Source organism: Pinus tabuliformis, chromosome 2_1 (genome assembly GCF_031772625.1).
Source record: "Pinus tabuliformis cultivar Carrire ecotype Pingquan chromosome 2_1, CPIR1, whole genome shotgun sequence".
Classification (NCBI taxonomy): Eukaryota; Viridiplantae; Streptophyta; class Pinopsida; order Pinales; family Pinaceae; genus Pinus; species Pinus tabuliformis.
The window spans coordinates 916,293,271-916,313,604 of NC_142299.1; the positions used below are offsets into that span (position 1 = coordinate 916,293,271).

Here is a 20,334-nt window from a genome sequence, read left to right on the forward strand (position 1 = left end):
AGTGTTAAATCCCCTTTTCGCTTTCCGATGGTGATATATAAGTCTTGGTTTTGGATGTGATATTTTATGTGTGTCATGCTTTATTGAAGTTTCATGTTTGGACAATCGGAAAGCACTATGAAACATGGTAAAAATGCCCCCTCTTGTATTGCGATTGCGATAAAAAAAGGCTTGGATCAACGGCCCAGATTGAATCATCCCGGAACAACGGCCCAAATCAACGAACATTAAAATATCCATTTTGCTTCCGCTCAGTGGGACAACAAGGGTGTTTTTTCAGCATATATCCAGCAGCATGGTCATCAAACAGAATGCAGAGAAAAGAGAACAGCAAGACACAAAGGATAGTGAAGGTGCTTTAGAACACATTTTAATTAGCAAACAACACACCTATCAGTAGGACAAACAACATTGTTCATTTAAAGGCTCGGAAACAACACCACGGGATTTGAAAGGTCGGATGTTCTGAATTTCCACAAATACAGTGCCAACATTACAAACAGTTGCAATTTTTTCCTAAATTATTGTAAGAGTTAGATAAATTCTATTTAGGTGTGACTCCTATTTGTATTCAAACTCTGTTAAAACAGAAATTCCCTATGAAAACTATGCTAGTTAGAAGAAAAGAAGGAACAGGTCTCTAGAACAATGAATCAAATTTTGCCCAGGTGGCAAGATATGTAAAGAGATATTTTCTCTATAAATAAGTAGATTTTTGACTCTGAGAAGTATGGATGGAGAATGTGAAGAACTGACCTTCTGTAATATTTTGATCTTTTAATAGAAAATTTGTAGTAACTTTGCTTTTGTACCCGAGATTCATATCATGGATTTTAAGGGTTTTTATCATATTGTTCTAAGTTTTACATAGTATCTTGATTACTTGGAAATCTCTCAAAATGCTCCAATTTCCTTCATTTACTGTGTATGATTGTGGGTGTTCATTTGTATCATTTTCAAAGTCATAGATGCCTCAACTTCCATTAAACACTGTTTTTTTATCATAATTTGTTTTAATTTGACTCCATGCTCAATGGTGGTAGTCATCACTTTTTTTCTTCATCTACAAAATCACAAAAAGAGATCAGAGCTAGCCATCTTAATTTTGAGTTTATCATAGTCATTTATAAATATTTTGAGAAAGCCCTCTTAGATTGGAAGGACTAACTTCCAGTCAAAAGTTGGTTTGAAATAGTTACACTTGGTTGAAGGTTGATATAGCCCAACCCTTTCTAGCCCAGTGATAACACAAACCATTATGCCAACCACACACTTTATCTTATTCTTCTTCACACTTTGTTATAAAATGTTATTCAAATGGTTCAAAGGGAACCGTGAAGAATACATGAGAGATGAGGGCACAGATAGGCCAATCAAGACATGAATATCAATAATATTTTAGGAATATTGTTAGAGCATATGTTAGGGAATATTTCGAAGAATATTCTCTCTAAGGAATTTTTGAGGATTATTTAAGATTCCTTGGGGGAATAATTTTGAAGGTGTCATAAATATGTTGAGTTTATACACATTTGAACTAGTTTTCCATAAGGAACATAATGAAATGATCAATTTATTCATCTGAGCAGTTGAATTTTAGTGATCTTGCAGAATGAAATCTTTGAGGAATCTATGATATTCCTAGGGAGCCTGGATTTAACTGATTCAGAATGGGGTCACGTTTATAGTCAGATTTCATGATTTTTGTCAATAATTCAATCGTGCAGTCTATTTCTTTAGCAAAGGTGTGTATTTTCAGTCCATCCCTAGATGTGGAGGTATAAGATGCACTGATGCCATGTCTTTTTTTATGTTTTTCAAGATGATGCTTTGATGTTGAGATATTTGCTTGCCATTTTGTTGGAGGATCCTTGTATTCCACTTCATGTGAGAGTTTGATATTTGTTCATGTTGAAGGGGAGCTTATATGAGTGAGAGTTCTTATAGGAGAACATTTTTTGGAGAGATATGCCAATCTAAGTTAAGGGATTTCTTCCTTGTATTGACAAAGAATTCATCATGTGCTCATCATCATCTTGCAACATTTAATGAAGTGGCCTCCCCACTCTTGACATCGGGCCTGGAGACATAACCCACATTGGGTGAACTCCATTCTCAACTTTTGTGTGTTCCTTGATTTAACAGTTTCCATTATGTTTCCTCTTATTTAAAGTATGCACATGTGTTTTTTGATACTCTTTCCTCTTGGTTAATTCCAGTAGCTGAGAAAATCTAGATCATAAGTTCGAGTTCCATAGGTACGGGATAGGGGTGGTTGATAATCACTTTCTTGCTAAGAGGGAGTGTTGAAAAATGCAACATGAAATTCTCAATTTGATTTTGCCTTGAGTAAATTGAGAAAATTTGAATTCGACATTAGCATACAACTTGGATAATATTAACTTGTGTGACATGGCTTGTGTCACCCATTTAATCAGTAAATTCAAGTTGGAGGAGTTAGAGTTATGTTATGCATGCGTGATTGCTAATTTGTAGCAATCAAGGTCAGTTATCTCAGGTTGTTTTTAGTTAAACTAGTTCCAACTTTTGGAGGAACTAGTGGAAGCTCAATTAAGTAGTGGGACTTCAGTCAAATTCAGTGATAATCTAATTAACTGATCAATCAGCCCAAAATAGCTAGTGGATGTAGAGAATTTGAGTTACCTAGTTGAGGTGGAGATTACAAGGCAGTGTAACATAAATTGTAGACTAGTCTTGACTATACAAGTGTTGCATGCAGTCAGAGGATAAGCCTAAAGGAGTTGCACAATTAATTTGAGGAATTTCCTAAATAAGAGGAGCCTAGTTACTCAAGGAATGATGCAAGGAAATAGGAGCTCAAGAAAAGGCAAATATTGACTAAGTCTGGGTTAGAGCCTTTCAATGAGAAGAGAGATAGCTTATGTACTTGTAGGTTTTCCTTAGTTGAGCAAAGAAATTGTAATACATATCTATTCTTCTAATTTAATGCAAGCAGGCATTGGGGTTTTTAGCAATTTGTTTTCCCCGGGAAAAATATATGTTGCATGTGTGTGATTTCTTATTGCATGTCTAAAATTTTTGTTCTAGATTGTGAATTAATTTCCGCAGAGCATTAGAGTAGGTTTGTGTCTTGTGATCTTGATTAAAATTCATGAGCAACTGTAAATCTACATCGTAATTTCTACAAATATATATATATATATTGGATAATTAAGTTATGAGGACACTTGTCGATTAGATTGTTATTAAAAAAAAATCATTGTTATTAGAAAGAATGCAACAATTAATAGAAATCAAACAAGGAATGATTATAGGTTAATAAAATATTTATTATTAAAAATAAGTATGATAATAAATGGAAAGAAAATAATAATTATGGAAAAATCCATATATTTATTTTTTTTGGATAATTAATTTATGACACTTGGTGATTAGAGTTTTTTTGACATTTTTTAATTCCGACAAGTTGATTTTAAACCACATAAAATTAATCATCCATCAATCAAAAATTCAAAATTCAAAAAAAAAATCAATTTCTAAACAAATAAATTTAATATTTAATTGTACCTAACTTTAATAAATTTTGTAAATATTTAAAAAAAAAATGAAAATTAATTAAGATTCAAAGAATTTTGAGTCAAATTGATTACAATATACTATGCCTTGACAAGTATAAAAATCCTCAACCATCTCTCAAGCTATGTCTAGTTTATATGAGATTTTATTTTATATATATATATATATATATATATATATATATATATATATATATATGGGAAAGTTACTTTTCTTAAGAAATGTCTTAAATATTGGTCAGGTAACAATATGATTTGATGTGATTTAGGAAATGTTTGTCGGAGGGCCAAAAAAAAGCCACATTTAACACTTTTTTTCCAATGTAAAAAAATATTCAACAAACATCAACGCATATATTAGATTTTGACTCCAATTATAAGAGAGAAATTTTGGAGTTAGTTGATATATGTTGACACCTAATCCTTGGGATTGGGTGAACACTTGTAAATAATGTAAATAGTAAATAATGGAAAATGAAGAGTCATCGAGAGTTGAAGCCCAGGAGTCAGTCCCTCATGTATATAACCATGAGTAATCTTAATGAATAAATACAATTCATTTGAGGAGTTTCCTCCTCGCTTGACATGGTATCAGAGCACAGGTCCCAAATTATTTTTTTGTGTTGTAACTCCTGTCAAATTTCTCTGCCATATTTTGTCCCTCTATTCTTTGCCATATTCTCTACAAAATTAAGTTCTTCTAGCCATTTCGAAATCGTGAATCCTATGCTATGATTGGAGAGTGTGTAATGGTGGTGGACTTTTTGAAGTTGCATGTTTTTATGGTGCGAAGCTCTACAAATCGTGAACCAAATTGAACCATTGTTGTGTGTTCTTCTTTGCATTCATTTATGGGTTTATGACCATGAAACCGTGGCTCCTGGTGTTGTTGTTGAACATGATTTCTGCATTCAAATATTGGGTTGTGCATGCGACATATCTTTTGTTGAGGACATATGTTATAACTCTCTCTTGAAATGTGTGCTATGCCGTGCTATTTTTATACATGGCATGGTATCACTACATTTTTTTTAACACAATCATATTATCGGTTCCATATATGTTAATAGAGACCACATTCCATAACGCATCGACTGATCCAGGTGGATATTGGTGGCCACTCGCCAATTCCACTTGGACCCCCACCATTACTTCTTTTAGTTTTTCAGATTCCTTAACTGTATAAAATTGTATTTTCCATCATAGTCCTCAGAGAGATCTTTCCAATGGGCTATCATGCACGTCAAACAGAGATAATATGACCAAGTCATGACCCCGTTAAGTTGGTTGTCCAACTCACCCCAACAGGGCCCATAAACTCTTGGTGTTACATCTCCTCGGGTTGGGGTTTTGGTTGTTTAGGGTTTGCTCTTATTGTTCAATAATAAAAAGGCCCTTGAGCCTCATTGTAAGGTAGTTCAGAGGCATGTAGCCGCCACATCTCTTCTCAGAGATAAGCTACCATCGCCCTAGCTGGTTTATTTCCATTCTTGTTTGTAAGCATATTTCAGTATTTTACATTAATGAAATGAAGTATTATTTTCGTTGCATCTCTGTTTTTATGGTTATCTCTGTAAGTTGTTGCGTTCCTATTTAAATCTAGATTAGTAGTATCAGAGCGGTCTTCTTTTTTCTCTGTTTTTCTTTGCATGTCCCCAATGAGGTTGGGTATAAGGAGTTAGGAATTGAACTGGTCTAACCTTTGCAAGACCAGCCTCGTAAATCCTGATGGCCTCCCATGGAGGATGAAAAGAAAGACGAGGGGGCAGGAGATCCTAACAAAATCTTGCTCGAAGAAGCCCTCAAGCGACAAAGGAATGCGATGATGGACAGCTTTGCCCAGATCCTTCAACGGCTACCCAGGTGTGATGCATCAGCTTCCAACAGCTACTCTGGAAATGCCACACCATTTAAGGTACAAGTTACTTTTGAAATCCCCATATTCGAGGGTCAGATAGACGCAGATGTTGTTGATAAATGGTTAAATCTGCTAGAGGGTTATTTTTCTGTTCATGATTTTTCTAGTCGGGAAAAGATTGTTTTCGCTCTTCTCAAAGAAGCCCCCCACGTCAAGGATTGGTGGGAAACCTACTATGAGCATAAGGATGAAAGTACAAACTCACTATTTTCAGCTGCACCCACTTGGAATTCATTCTGGGATGCCATCAAGGAGTAGTACTACCCTGTTGGAAGCTATGAGGATCAATACATAAAGTGGACCACACTGCAATAGGGAAGGGACCAAGACGTGCTGGAGTTTACCAATATTTTCCATACCCTTCACATAAATTTGGATATCAAGGATATGGAGCAGCATTTGGTACTCAAATACGACAGCTGCCTGCACAAGTACATCCAGGAAGAAATAGAATTCTTGAACATCTTCTCACTCGGTACGGCATACTGATATGTCGTCAAGGTCGAGCAAAAGTTGAAACAGAAGAAGCAAGACTTTGGATCTGTGAATCTGAAGCAAGGGAAAGGTGCCCCAAAATCGCAGAACAAAGGACAAAGCCAAGGTGGGGCAGCCCAAGATAACCTACCAAAGCTGCAAGCAAAGAACAATGCCGCGAAGCCGAAAAAGGACACAGGAAAGTGGTGTGAGTTCCATAAGAGCTCCACGCACAACACAAGTGAGTGTCGAGCCAAGCAGTCATTGGTAGCCGAGATAAAGGTTTCAGAATTAGATGCATGTTCTGACTTTAAGTCATAACCCAATAAGGGAATGAAAAAAGGAATTAGATTATCATGCGGAGCCCAACACCACCATTGCCACCATGAAGATCCAGAAGGAGGAACCCAAAGATCTAGAGGAAGAGGAGCATCTCTTCCACTCCTAGATGTGGGTAAAGGGCTCCCCGCTACAATTCATTGTTGACAGCAGGAGCCAAAAGAACCTCATTTCGGCAGAGGTCGTGAAGCAGTTGGTCTTACCGAACACAGCACATCGGCAACTGTACACCATCGGGTGGCTTCACCAAGGACGGGATCTTCGTGTAAGCTAGCAGTGTCACCTTCCATACAACATCAAGCCCTTCATGCATGAGGTATTGTGTGACATTGATACCCTTGAAGTTTGTGATGTATTATTAGGACAACCATACTTGTGGAAGCAACATGCTGTGTATGAATCAAGGCCCCATGTTGTTATTGTTACTTTGGGAAATAAGTTGTACAGGATACCAAAGGTAGCACTGCCTACCGCCATCTCTTTGGTTACTGCAAAACAATGTAGTAAGCTCATTTCCAAAACCAGGAAATTTTTTTTCCTAATGATACACCCTCAAGGAAAGAAGAAGTCAGTGGCCATGACCTCCAGACAGGGCCCCTCTGCACGACAACTACAGATGGACAAGGTTGTAGAGGAGTACGAGGACATCTTCACCTCCCTCACAGGGGTTCCTCTACACTGTCAGGTCAAGCACTCCATCAATCTAACCCCAGGTGCGCCACTGCCCAATGGACCAATCTATCGGCGCTCCGTTCTGGAGAACGATGAAATCAAGAGGTAGATTCAGGAGCTACTGCAAAAAGGTCACATCCGACTAAGTTCATCACCCTGTGGGAGCTGTATCGTGTTAGTACAAAAGAAGGATGGGACTTGGAGACTCTATATTGACTATTGGGTGCTGAACAAGATCATTGTCCATAATATGTACCCGATCCCGCGAATTGATGACCTCATGGACCAACTGAAGGGGGCAAAATATTTCAGCAAGATCAATTTGAAGTCAAGATATCACCAGTACCAATCGAACCCTCTGATGTGTGGAAGACTGCCTTCAAAGCCAAGGAGGGCCTTTTTGAATGGTTGGTTATGCCGTTCAGATTGGCGAATGCTCCTGCAACCTTGATGAGGCTAATGGATGACATCTTGTGGCCATTCACCAACTCATTTGTAGTGGTATACTTGGATGACATCCTGATCTTCAGCCAGAGTTTGGAAGAGCACCTCCACCACAACCGACAGGTTCTCCAAACACTGCGGCAACACAAGTTATGTGCCAATTTGGAGAAATGCACTTTTTGCATGACCCAGGTTCAGTATCTGGGATACATTATTGATGAACAAGGGGTGCATGTGGATCCAGCCAAAATGCAAGTCATTTGGGATTGGCTATCTCCAACCACTCTGACAGAGCTTCCAGCTTTCTAGGTCTTGCCAACTTCTACCGCAGGTTCGTGTTGGGATTTTCTCATATCACTTGGCCCTTGAGTCAAGTCACCAAGGGAGGAGTGAAAGCAAAATTATTTTGGTCTAAATCTCAATAGAAGGCATTCACATAGTTGAAAGATCGCCTCTGCTCGGCACCTGTGCTCGCATTACCAAACTTGCAACAACCATTTGAGGTCAAGACATATGCCTTTGACTATGCTATTGGGGAAGTCCTTACTCAACACGAGCATCCAGTGGCATATCATAGTGAGACACTTTTATACACAGGCTGGAAGTATCCCACTTATGACAAAGAGATGTCTTCCATTATGCAGGCCTGCTAACAATGGAAGCATTACATTTTGGGGAAGGAAACAGTCATCCACACAAACCACCAACCCCTGCAGTTCATACAGACCCAAGGGAAATTGCAAAATGATTGCCATCAGAAGTGGTACACATTCCTGCAACAGTTCCATTTGAATATCAAGTATAAGAAGGGTAGCACCAATAACGTTGCAGATTGCCTCAGTCAACCACCGATCATGGCGTTAACCACCGTGCTCAACTCTTGTGGGCACGAGACTTCTGATTGGCCACTTCTCTACAAAAGTAACCCAGAATTTGGCCTCACATACCAGACACTCTTGGAGGGTCAGCATGTTCCATGTTTTCACCTCCAGGATGCCCTGTTATGCCACCTAGGTCACCTTTGTGTTCCTTCAAGCAAGCGTGCCAAGATGATTTTGGAAGCACACTACAGTTGGGTTGTTGGGCATTTCAAAGTCGAGAAAACAGTGGCAGTGCTGTAGAAAAATTTCTATTGGCTGAATCTTCGACAAGATGTCGGGAAGTACATCAAATTATGCACTGCCTGCACCATTGCCAAACCGACCATCAAGAAACAAGGCCTCTATACCCCGCTGCCTACCCGTAGTCAACCTTGGGAATCCATCTCCATGGATTACATGTCAAGCCTTCCTTCCACTAAGCATGGAAATGACTGTGTTTTTGTGGTCATTGACAGGTTCTCGAAGATGGCCATTATGGCGGGCTACAAGAAGAATATCATAGCAGAAGCCATTACTAAACTCTTCTTTGAATGAGTGTGGGTATACTTTGGGATCCCACAGTCAATCATCTCAGATCGGGACAGCAGGTTCCTTAGTACATTTTGGTCCAGTCTCTAGTCGATGTTGGACACCAAACTCACTAAGTCCACAGCCTTCCATCCTCAAATTGATGGCCAGACAGAGGTTTTCAACAGTATGATTAAACAAATTATGTGCATGTACAACTCAAAGCATCCACACACATGGGATGAGAGCCTCCCCTATGTTCAGCACAATTACAACTGGGCTCTCCGCAGCTCGACTGGCCACAGCCCTTTTCAGGTGGGCTTGGGATTCTAGCCATTATGTCCCATTGATGTGGCCATGCCATTTGTAGCTACTCACATAGATTCGACTCATGTCCAGCCCAAAACAGATAAGACAAACAACTTCATTGAGCACATCCAACATATTCGCCAGCAGGTCCATGACATTCTCGAGAAATCAAATGCCAAATACAAGCAGTGACATGATCAACATCGGGTGCCACACAAGTTTCACGTGGGCGACAAAGTCTGGTTGCATTTGCAAACGGAACGCCTTACCGGAGCCTATCGGAAACTCGTACCACTCCGATATGGTCCTTACACCATTACCATGGTTGTGGGAGACAATGCATTTGAGCTCAGCATTCCCCCATTCCTTGATCTTCATCCAGTTTTTAATGTGGACCGCCTTCAACCATACTTTCCACCATTACTAGACACATCTTACATTGCAGAACAATTCACACCCACAGAGTTAAATCCAGATTGCATGGAACAATCCGCAACTGATCAGATCATGGACACACAGATCAAGCACACTCGCCAGCAGAATATCAAACTATATCAAGTTGTCAAAGCAAGCCAACTCCTTCATTAGGGCAAGTGGCTCACCAGGGACCAAGTTCAGCAAAAGTTCCCTCATCTCATGGAGGAACTCAATGTAGTGGGGACCATTGCTTCCTAAGGGGGTAGGCATGATCCAGGTGGATATTGGTGGCCACCCGCCAATTCCACTTGGACCCCCACCATTGCTTCTTTCAGTTTTTCAGTTTCCTTAACTGTCTAAAATCGTATTTTCTGTCGTAGTCCTCGGAGAGATCTTTCCAATGGGCTATCATGCGCGTCAAATGGAGATAATATGACCAAGTCGCGACCCTGGGAAGTTGGCTATCCAACTCACCCCAACAGGGCCCATAAACTCTTGGTGTTACATCTCCTCGGTTTAGGGTTTTGGTTGTTTAGGGTTTGCTTTTATTGTTCAATAATAAAAAAGCCTTTGAGCATCATTGTAAGGTAGTTCAGAGGCATGTAGCCACCACATCTCTTCTCATAGATAAGCTACCATCGCCCTAGATGGTTTATTTTCATTCCTGTTTGTAAGCATATTTTAGTGTTTTACATTAATGAAATGAAGTATTATTTCAGCTACATCTCTGTGTTTATGGTTATCTCTGTAATTTGTTGCATTCATGTTTAAATCTAGATCATCGACTCTTGTTTTTTTTTTTAAACACTACCAAACCACCACTCCAGTCCACTCCATGCTACCTCCACTTCTCAATCAGTGTGTCAAATTGGTAGTGTCATGCCAAATAGCAACGTATGAATCATTTATACAGACTCTGGCTCTGCAGCCCCTCCTCCATATACACTTTCTCTTCGACTCATCGTACTATTATACATATGCTACTCTTGCACAATTGGACCATACGCTACTCCCATACACCCGTACTCATGTTACTATCATATAGCCCATATGTTGCTTGGATACCTCTGCTCAAAAGCATTATGTTGAATGCTATCCTCTCCTCAATGTTATGTTGAACTTTATCCACTCCCTATGTTGAATGCCCTTCGCCAGATACACCCTCCCCCCATTAATTCCTCCCCATATATTCCCTTCCCCATATAACCCTCCCCCACATAATACCTCTATCCAAAAATTAAAAAAAATACACCATAATAGAAGTGAATTTTTTCATAGTATATTACCAACAGAGGTGCAATTTCTTATAGTCTATTGGCAGCATAAGTATTTTTTTTTACAGTACACGGATTTTAAAAGTCATTCATTGATATCCATTGTGGGAGTGGTTCTTATCAGGAAGGAGAACTATCCTGAAAAGTCTCGGAAGACCAAACACACTCTCATTTTCAATGAGCTGTGGAAAGGAGTTTGTGTAGGAGAAGAAGATAATGAACTTGCAAAGCTGACCTCAAACAAGGAATTTTCCATTTGGGAAAACAAGAACAACAAGGTCTATGCCTTGATTGCAACATCTATAAATGAAGAGGTGAGTCATCATATTTCACCATTTTCAAATTCTTTTGAAGCCTTACAAAATTTGAAGGAACCTATGACTCACTCTCTGCGCTTGAAGTTGTCCAATTGATGATTAAATTGTTTAGTCTTGAATTACAAAATGATGATCCTCTTGCACTAGCATCAAAAGTAAAATCTATTATGCATGATATCAAAGTCACTAATGTTGAACTAGACATTCCTCTCATATCTTTTTTCAAGGCACTTTATCACACTTATTCAAATTATCTTGAGTCATTGCAATCAAATGGAAACCTCAAAGAGATTACCTTTGACTCCCTTGTGACTAAATTTGTTGAGAGAGGGAAAGATTTTGGGAAGAAGATAGCTCCTCAGTCTTCTGAAGAAGATGTGTGTCTTGCACATAGAGAGAATAATAATGTTCATGATTCCTCCAGAGGAAGAGGTGGTCGAAGGAAGAGGAAGAAGAAATTTTAGAGGCAGGGGGGCAGACACTCTCAAGGAGAAAAGTTGGATCTTCATTGCATACGTTGTAATAGAGATGGATCACATGATGCATTCAAATGCAAGTTTCCTTGGGACAAAATTGATCAGGAAAGAAATCAAGCCAAAAGTAAAACTAATGACAAAGGGAAAGGTAAAGCACCTGAATCTGCTCACTATGTTCTGGCACATTGTAATATTAGAGTAACTGAAGACTTATTTAATGCTTCACTTGCTTCTTGGAAAAATTATTGGCGGCTTGATTCAGGATAAAATTCCCACATGATTTTTAGAAGAGATTTTTTTTAAGAATTTACTAACAATGTTGATGGAGTAGTATACTTTGCAGACAAATCAAAACTCAAGCCATTGGGGCTTGGCACAATCAAGCTCAAATTGCGTGGTCTTCCAGACTTTCTTCTACATGATTTTTTATATCTCCCATATCTGAGGAGAAACTTGTTGTCCTTGGTCCACATCCACCAATAAGGACACTCCATTCATATGTTTGATGACAAGGTTGAGGTGAGAAAAAAATCAAATCACTAACTTGTCATAACGGGGATAGAAGAAGAGAGACTTCTCAAGCTGTAAGGTACCTCTTCTAGTGCACAAAATTTCTCATACAGTTCTCATTATGATGAAGGTACATTCCCATCAAGTCTATTATGGCATGCTAGATTTGGACACTTGAACTATGACAGCCTTCACTTGATGAAGAAAAATTGTGATACTGGTTTGCCTAAAATTCCTAGGAAACTTAAGCAATGTGATGCCTTCATTCGAAGAAAGCATATCAAACAGTATTTTCATGATTCACATTCCAAAGCACACAGAAAACTTGAACTCATTCATTCAGATTTATGCAATCCAATGCTTGTTTCTTCTGCAAATGGAAATAAATATATAATGACATTTATTGATGAGTACACCAGAATGTGTTGGGTTTATTTATTGAAGAACAAATCTTATGGTTTTTCAACATTCAAGAACTTTCATACATGGATTGAAAATGATGCACAATCTCATATTGGTTCTATTCGCACTGATAATGGAAAAGAATACACTTCAAATGAATTTGAAAATTATCTTCGCCAACATGGGATCAAACATCAAACAATTGTGCTTTATAATCCCCAACAGAATGGAGTAGCTGAAAGAATGAATAAAACAATCTTAAATATGGTACGTTCAATAATGTTTTTCAAGAATGTAAAATTGATGTTTGGGTTGATGTAGTTCTATGTGTTGTATATGTAAAGAATAGATGTCCATCTAATGGTATCAGAAACAAGACTCCTTATGAAATGTTGTATGGCCACATTCTTTCTGTAGAGCATCTAAGGGTCTTTGGTTCCACTTGTTATGCCTTGATACCAAAGATACATAAAAACAAACTTGGTACAAGGATTCGTAAGTGTATCTTCTTGGGGTAATCAAATAACTCCAAAGCATAGCGTCTCTATGTTGAAGTTAATAAAAAGTTTGTTGTATCTAGAGATGTAATATTTCTTGAATCTTCCAAAGCTAACAACGTTGTTAAGCGACAACTTGATCACTTGGATAGATTCAGATATGCAAAATCATTTCAATAATTTGATAATCATATTCCACATCTTGAAGGTGTTTTCCTATACTAGATCAATTTGTGGAATCTTCTTTTGAAGCACTCTCTCCCCCACATGAAACTCCAACCACTGATGATACTTTGAGTGATGTGATTGACAGAATTGGGAGGCTCAATCTTGATTCAGTCCCAACTTAGTCAACTAAGCGGCCTGGACCATCTCAAAAATGTCCCCCAAAGTGGCTGACAAAGATACTTGAAATTGTTCATCCTAATGAGGTTGGAAATACAGGAACAAGAAATTCAACCAGGCAAAATGGAAGTGATGTAGATGATTTTGATTCACCTGTTTATATGGATGTTTCTTATATATGGATGTTTCTTATGATTGTGCATTGAATTTGTCTATAGATTTTGAATCAACTTCCTTCAAAGAAGTCACTTCTCATGATGAATGGAAAGAAGTGATGCAAAAGGAGTGTGATGCCTTCATAAAGAGTGGCACTTGGAAGCTAGTTGATCCTCCATTGGGAACCAAACCAATTGGTTGCAAGTGGGTCTACAAGAACAAGTATAAAGTTGATGGCTCACTTGACAAATACAAAGCTAGGCTTTTGGAAAAAGGTTTTGGACAAAAGGAAGGGGTCGATTATGAGAAGACTTCCCCCCCCCCAGAGCAAAATGGGCAACCATCCGGACACTCTTTTCCCTAGCAGCTTAGAATGGTTGGAAAGTCCATCAAATGGAGTCTTGAATGGAGATCTGAGAAAGAATGTTTTTATGTCCCAAATTGAAGGATTTGTTGTGAAGAGACATGAACATAAAGTATGCAAACTTGTGAAATCCTTGTGTGGCTTCAAGCAAACATCATGAGCCTGATATGAAAAGTTAACTTAGCATCTTCTAAAACTCAACTTCAAACATTATGATCTTGATGATGCAACTTTGTTTGTATATCATTTGGTATATGTAGATGATCTTTTGATGATAGGGAACAATTAGAGCTACATTGCATCTATAAAGAAGGAATTGAGGAAAGGTTTTGATAATACTGACTTGAGCTATGTTCACTACTATCTTGGTATTAAAGTAACTCAACATTTGAAGTATTCCTCTCTTAAAAGAAGTACATTGGAGATCTGTTGAATAGGGTTGGCAGGGCAGAGTGCAATCCTCTGACTACTCCAATGGAACAAAACTTAAAGCTCGCATCCATTGAAGGAAAATAATTTCAAGATGCAACAAAATATAGACAACTTGTAGGAAGTTTCAACTACTTGACTACTACCAGACCAAACATTTCGTTTATTGTTGGAATCCTCTCCATTTTTATGCAAAATCCGTGTGAGGGACATTGGTCTGCTCCAAAAAGAGTTCTAATACTTGAAGGGAACTCAAGACTTTGGACTCAAGTATACACAGGCGAGCAACTTTAGCTTGATTGGATACTCTGATTCAGACTTCAATGGGAACAAAGAAACTGGGGTATCTACTTCAGGTTATGCTATGAGTCTTGGATCAAGAGTTGTCTCCTGGAGATCACACAAATAATCAGTTCTAGTAGATTCCACAATAGAGACCAAATAGGTGGCAGCATCTTAGGCAACAAAAGAAATTGTATGGCTCAGGAAAATTCTAGAAGATTTGCAAGTAAAACATGTGCATTCAACTCCACTAATGATTGACAACACCTCTAAAATAAAGTTGGCCAAGAACCCAAAGTTCCATGATCGAACGAAGCACATCAGTACAAAATATTGTCTGATTGAAAGAGAAAAGTTTGAAAGATTCAAAACGATGCTTGGACTCACCAACATCCTTTTAGAGAAAAGTTTGAAAGATTCAAAACGATGCTTGGACTCACCAACATCCTTTTAGATTAAGGGGGGAATGTTGGCACCTAATCATTGGGATTGGGTGAACACTTGTAAATAATGTAAATAGTAAATAATGGAAAATGAAGATTCATCAGAAGGTGAAACCTAAAACTCAGGTCGCTCATGTATACAACCATGAGTAATCTTAATGAATAAACACAAATTCGTTTGAGGAGTTACCTCTTGGCCTGACAATGTCTAGTTATTTTTTAGATATATTATTTTTTTAATACATCTTACAATTAAATCTAAATGTATGTCACATTTATTGGCATATACATCAAACGTATAAATTTAAGGTCATTTCTTTTGTAAGATGAAATAAATTTAGATTATAACAAGTGAATTTTCAAAACATTTTTTATTTTAATTATTTTAACCATATACATTTTTTAATTATAACCTAAGTTATTTTTTATGTAGAACTTAAATTTTATTGCGTAGAGACTTATTCTACAACCCAGCAAAGTATGATGTATAAAAGTGTCTATCTATTATATATATATATATATGATAATAATAATAAAATTAAAACCAAAATAAATAAAATCTCAAAAATAAAAATTTTAAATAACTACAAAACATTTAAAAAAATATTCATTAAAAAGATTAAATAATTGTATAATTGTATAAATCACTGCATATATGTAAAATCTGATATAATCCTAGCAAAATCTGATATAACCATAACTAAATGATTTTCACATTATTTTCAAGTACATCCAAACCTCATTAATAAAATATTTACTTGCCAAATTTGAACAAAATGAGGTTGCCAAATAATTGTTATAGGATTCTGACAGTGTTCAATCTCCAAGTAAATTAAATCCACTAAGAAATCCCTAACTGGCTACAGCCTACCAGATTTCCGAAGTTTAGACGGCCTTTTTCCATATTCTTCATCAGTTTCGCCACCATCGCCTCTGTAGCTGTGAGTACGCATCTTTCCTTTAACACTCACATTTTCATCCTCAGAGCTATTGCTCATCTCCAGGCTGGAAACATGCCGCCCAATAAAATTCCCACCCTCTCCACGAACACTGCGTATAAAAAACAAAAGATAAACTTCTTTATCTGCCACCACTTCCTCTTCAGACACAGGAGACACCTTACAATCATCACAGCGATACCAGCGCCCATTTTCATCCTTCACATACGCATAGTAATGCCCAGAGTCCTGTGAAGATCCCTTATGAATAATGGTAGCGAACAGACTATAATCCAGCCGAGGCTCATGGTCTTCACCAATAACTTCCTCTGGTGACATAAATTCACCCAGTTCCAGACCTTTTGAAAAACTAATGGCACGCTCTATTTTCCCACCAGATGGGCTACACATAAATCTCTTGAGCTGAATTACCAGAACATTGGGAGGCCTGAAAATGGACATTTGCTTCCGGGCTTCTGTATAATTTTCGCATTTCTCGCAGCAGTAGAGATTATCCCCATCCAGAATTTGTTTAGCAAAATAACATGACAGTGCATTCTGCAACGATGTTACTTCTTCAGGTAACTCCAGGCTCACGTCCATAATATCGTCGCGCGTGATTGACAGGGCTCCGCAGGTCAAGCATTTCACTCGGCTCTGCAGCGTGCCGCCGAAGATTTTTTTAATAATGGTATCTGGTAATTCCCTTTGGTCATCCTCTGCGTCTCCATTTTGTTGCTTCGCCATTTCTACACATACATCGTCGCAGACTCCCAGAACATGTGTCAGAAATTCGTGGGCGTCTTCTTGTCTTCCATGGGCAAAATGTTTTGCAAAAACGTGGAGCGAGTTTTTAAATGTTTGGGGAGAATCGATTGCGCAGGCGGTTTTGCGAGACCTGACGATGCGTTTCTCCACCAGGCAGAATGGGCAGCCGCCATCACCCTCTGAGGTGGACGAAAGAGTGCAAGACGAAGAATGTTGTTGTCTGAGACAAAATTCTGCGAGGGGCTGAGTGTAAGTGAGACACTGCAGCACGCTGTTGAGATAACAAGAATTGCCAAGATTCAAGAGCCCTGACGGTCGTTTCAGACGTTGACTTTGAGCAGAACTTGAACTTGAACGTGTACTGCAACTTCCACTTTCTTGCGGGCGGGCTAAGATTCTTTTCATCTTCATTTCTCTCCTGCTGCTCTTCAGATCACCCACATTAAACTGAGACCAATAACAAGAAAAGTCTGAAATTAATTTGGTCCCAGAGTCTATACATAAGCATTTCAGTACATTGAAGTGAGATCAATGACAAGAAAAAGTATCAAATTAGTTTGGTCCGAGAGTGTATATATAAGCATTTCACTTCATTGCCCTCACATTTTTTTTGAAGCCGACTTTTCTAAATTATTACTCAATGTTAAAATCGGCCCAAAATCTTCAATCAAAATTTTAATTAATTTTTTTGGAAAAAAAAAAGTAATATCATGAACCTACTAAAGTGAAAAAAATGAAAAAAATAATTTTCAGATATTTAATATTTCTGTATTTGCTTTTGTGATCCATAATGAATTAAGCAAAAGTCTTTTCATATAAATCACATAAAAGAAATTTTTTGCTTGAACCAACAAGTGGGATGCAGACCATGGCAAAGGCTTAAAGATTTAATATATTTCGAGTTTGAATAAATATAAAGGTAGCTATACAAGTTTATATATATATATATATATATATAATAACATTTTTGAATTTATAAATGGATATAATATTTTGAAAGTATTTTTCAATATGTATTGTGTAAGCTACATGGTTTAAATTTGCAATTCTTATGTTTGTTAAATTTTAGACAAAATTAATCAAAAAATATATATTTTAAAAAATGACTAAAATGTAAAATAATAACACTAAAAATATTAAAAATATTAAATTGTTTTAACAATAAAAAAATTATTTTTTAATTGCTTATAGTATATATATACATAGTTGACATTGAAATATTGTACTTGAGCATTGTAATATTTTATTTATGGATGTCAATGTCCATATTAAATTGTTTTTCAATTATTAATATATTTTTTGATATAAGTTATTGAGACATAATGGTTAAGAGCATGTGTTTCCTCCTAAGAGGTCACAGGTTCAAAACCCAAAACAGGGTGAGACTTAATGGTTAAGAGAATTTCTTTCCTCCCTTTGTCCCACAAAAAAGGGGGGTCTCATATTCTCAACCAATTTGTTGTCTGGCTTGGTTGTGACCTTAAAATTACATAATAATAATATTATCTAATGTTATATAATAAAATAATTTATTTGTTACTCACATTGAATATTTTTACTATCATTAATATTTTTAATGCTTTACAATGAATTTATACACATATTTTCCTTATTAGGAAAGTATTTGAATTATTTTACTTTTAATTACTTCTCCCTTTTGAGGAGTTATATATATAACAAATCAGATGAGTAGAATGACAATGTGATTTTGGATGTTTTATAATCCATTTAATTAAAACAAACCAAATATATATATTCATTTTTGTTTTTATTACAACTAATTGTTTTTTATTTGTGTGTATATATTTTTTTAAAAGAACATGTGTCACCTTTACTTTGAGCACAGATGGAATCACACATCACATTGAGCACAGCTGGAATCACACTTCCCCCAAATGTTAAGTTGTAGAATGTGAATATGCCTCTATCACAAGAAAGTTGTTTATACATGATTTATTTAATTGAAAGTTTACACGTTTATTTTGGAATTGGGCAATCTTAATTTAATTATCAATCAACATAAAAGCTAGGGATTTAATGTCAATGGAATATTATGTAATATTTATAATAGTATACCTAAATTTAAGGTTGAGGTTTATCTCCAAAGTAGTTAATCATTTTTTGCTCTTTTAATTAAATTGATTAATTAAAAAAAGCATATTAATGATATCCATAATAAAGTGGGGGTAAATCTCCATGGACAGGAATCTTGTTCCATGTTTTTTCAAATGTGCATATGTTTTCCTCGATGGGGGTGTCTGAACACTTGGTAACGAGATCAGGGGCAGGTGGAGGTGGCGCTCCGAGCCCATCGAATCTTGAGATAAATAAAAGGAGGGTGGTGTGGCATACCACTCCTTTCCACCCCTTCCCCCCTAACCCCCATGCACGAAGCATGTGAAGTTTCGTATTGTCTGTTATGGTTGGTTGTATTCTAGAAAATTCATGTCTTGTTTCTATGTAAAGAAGCGAGTTTTTACGTCCCGTGAGTGTTTTTTCCCTTATGCAGGTAGGATTTCCCTTCCCCTTTCGATATTTGGTAGTTTCTGTTGCTTTGACGGCTAGTTTATGATTCATAATGAAAAGTTGGAGTTTCTTGATTTATATTGGCATGCTGGAGATTTTTTTTAGAGTGTGACTCACTCTGGTATCAGCTCCTTGGTTCCCTGGGTGTGAGGGAGGTGGAACTCAGGAGGAATAAGGTGGAGATAATAAGGTAGACGATGGCAATGACAACAACTTCTTGGATGGTTAACGGGGTGCTAGGCGAGAATTCAGGCTTTGGGACACCGGCAGACTTGACCTTGGCTCTTCTTCATTGTTTTAAACTATTAACATCTTTCTCTAGGCCTTTTGTATTTTTTACCTTGTCTTTTGTCTATTCTTTGTGCATTGTGGGTTTTGGTAAAAGGTATTTGAAGGAGCATGTTAGTTTTCTTTTGATTTTGAGGCTGGGGCCCTTGTTTCCTTCAGAGCTAGTTTATTATTAGGGATTTTTTACTCTTTGAATTGGTTATTGGATGCTCCCTCCTATGGATTTTTTTGGTGGCCTAGTTCTTTTTAGTTCTTCATATTGTTGTTATCCCTTGAGTCTATGTGGATAGATCAACTGGTTAGTTGGTTTTTGACTTGTGGAATCCTTAAGGGGAAGTATTATTTCCCAATTCTCCGACTCTGGTATTCATTTCTGAGGGTTGCTCTCTATTTGGGGTTTATGGAGTGAGTGGGATTTTTACTCTTGGCTCTGTGTTGGTTTTGTGTTTATTTTCTTCCTCATGCTACATCAATGGACGTGTGGTCATCGAGGGGTCGGTGGCCATGGCCGAAAAAGCCAGTCACGTGTCCAATTGCAGACCCAAGAGGTGGTGGCTACTTACTACTCGATGACCTCCCCAAGTACTCTAGAGGATATTCAACAAGTTGAGAATCATGTCTGTCAATATCACTAGTTCTATTTAGATTCATAGTTGTTAGAGGAGATGTATCGACGGCTTCCCCGCCCTATTCACACCAAGGGAAGAAGGAATCGGTACAGGTATTCTATAATTATTCATTGGTAGTTAAAGGTCATGATAGGAAGAGTTTTAAAGGAGAAGCACAAGGACTAGAATAACA

The 20,334-nt window shown here is 37.4% G+C and overlaps 1 pseudogene; it reads right to left on the minus strand.

The window, feature by feature from the left end:
- Positions 1–15,873: 15,873 nt before the first annotated feature.
- On the minus strand, positions 15,874–17,130 carry LOC149203632 (ubiquitin carboxyl-terminal hydrolase 25 pseudogene; annotated as a pseudogene).
- Positions 17,131–20,334: the final 3,204 nt, after the last annotated feature.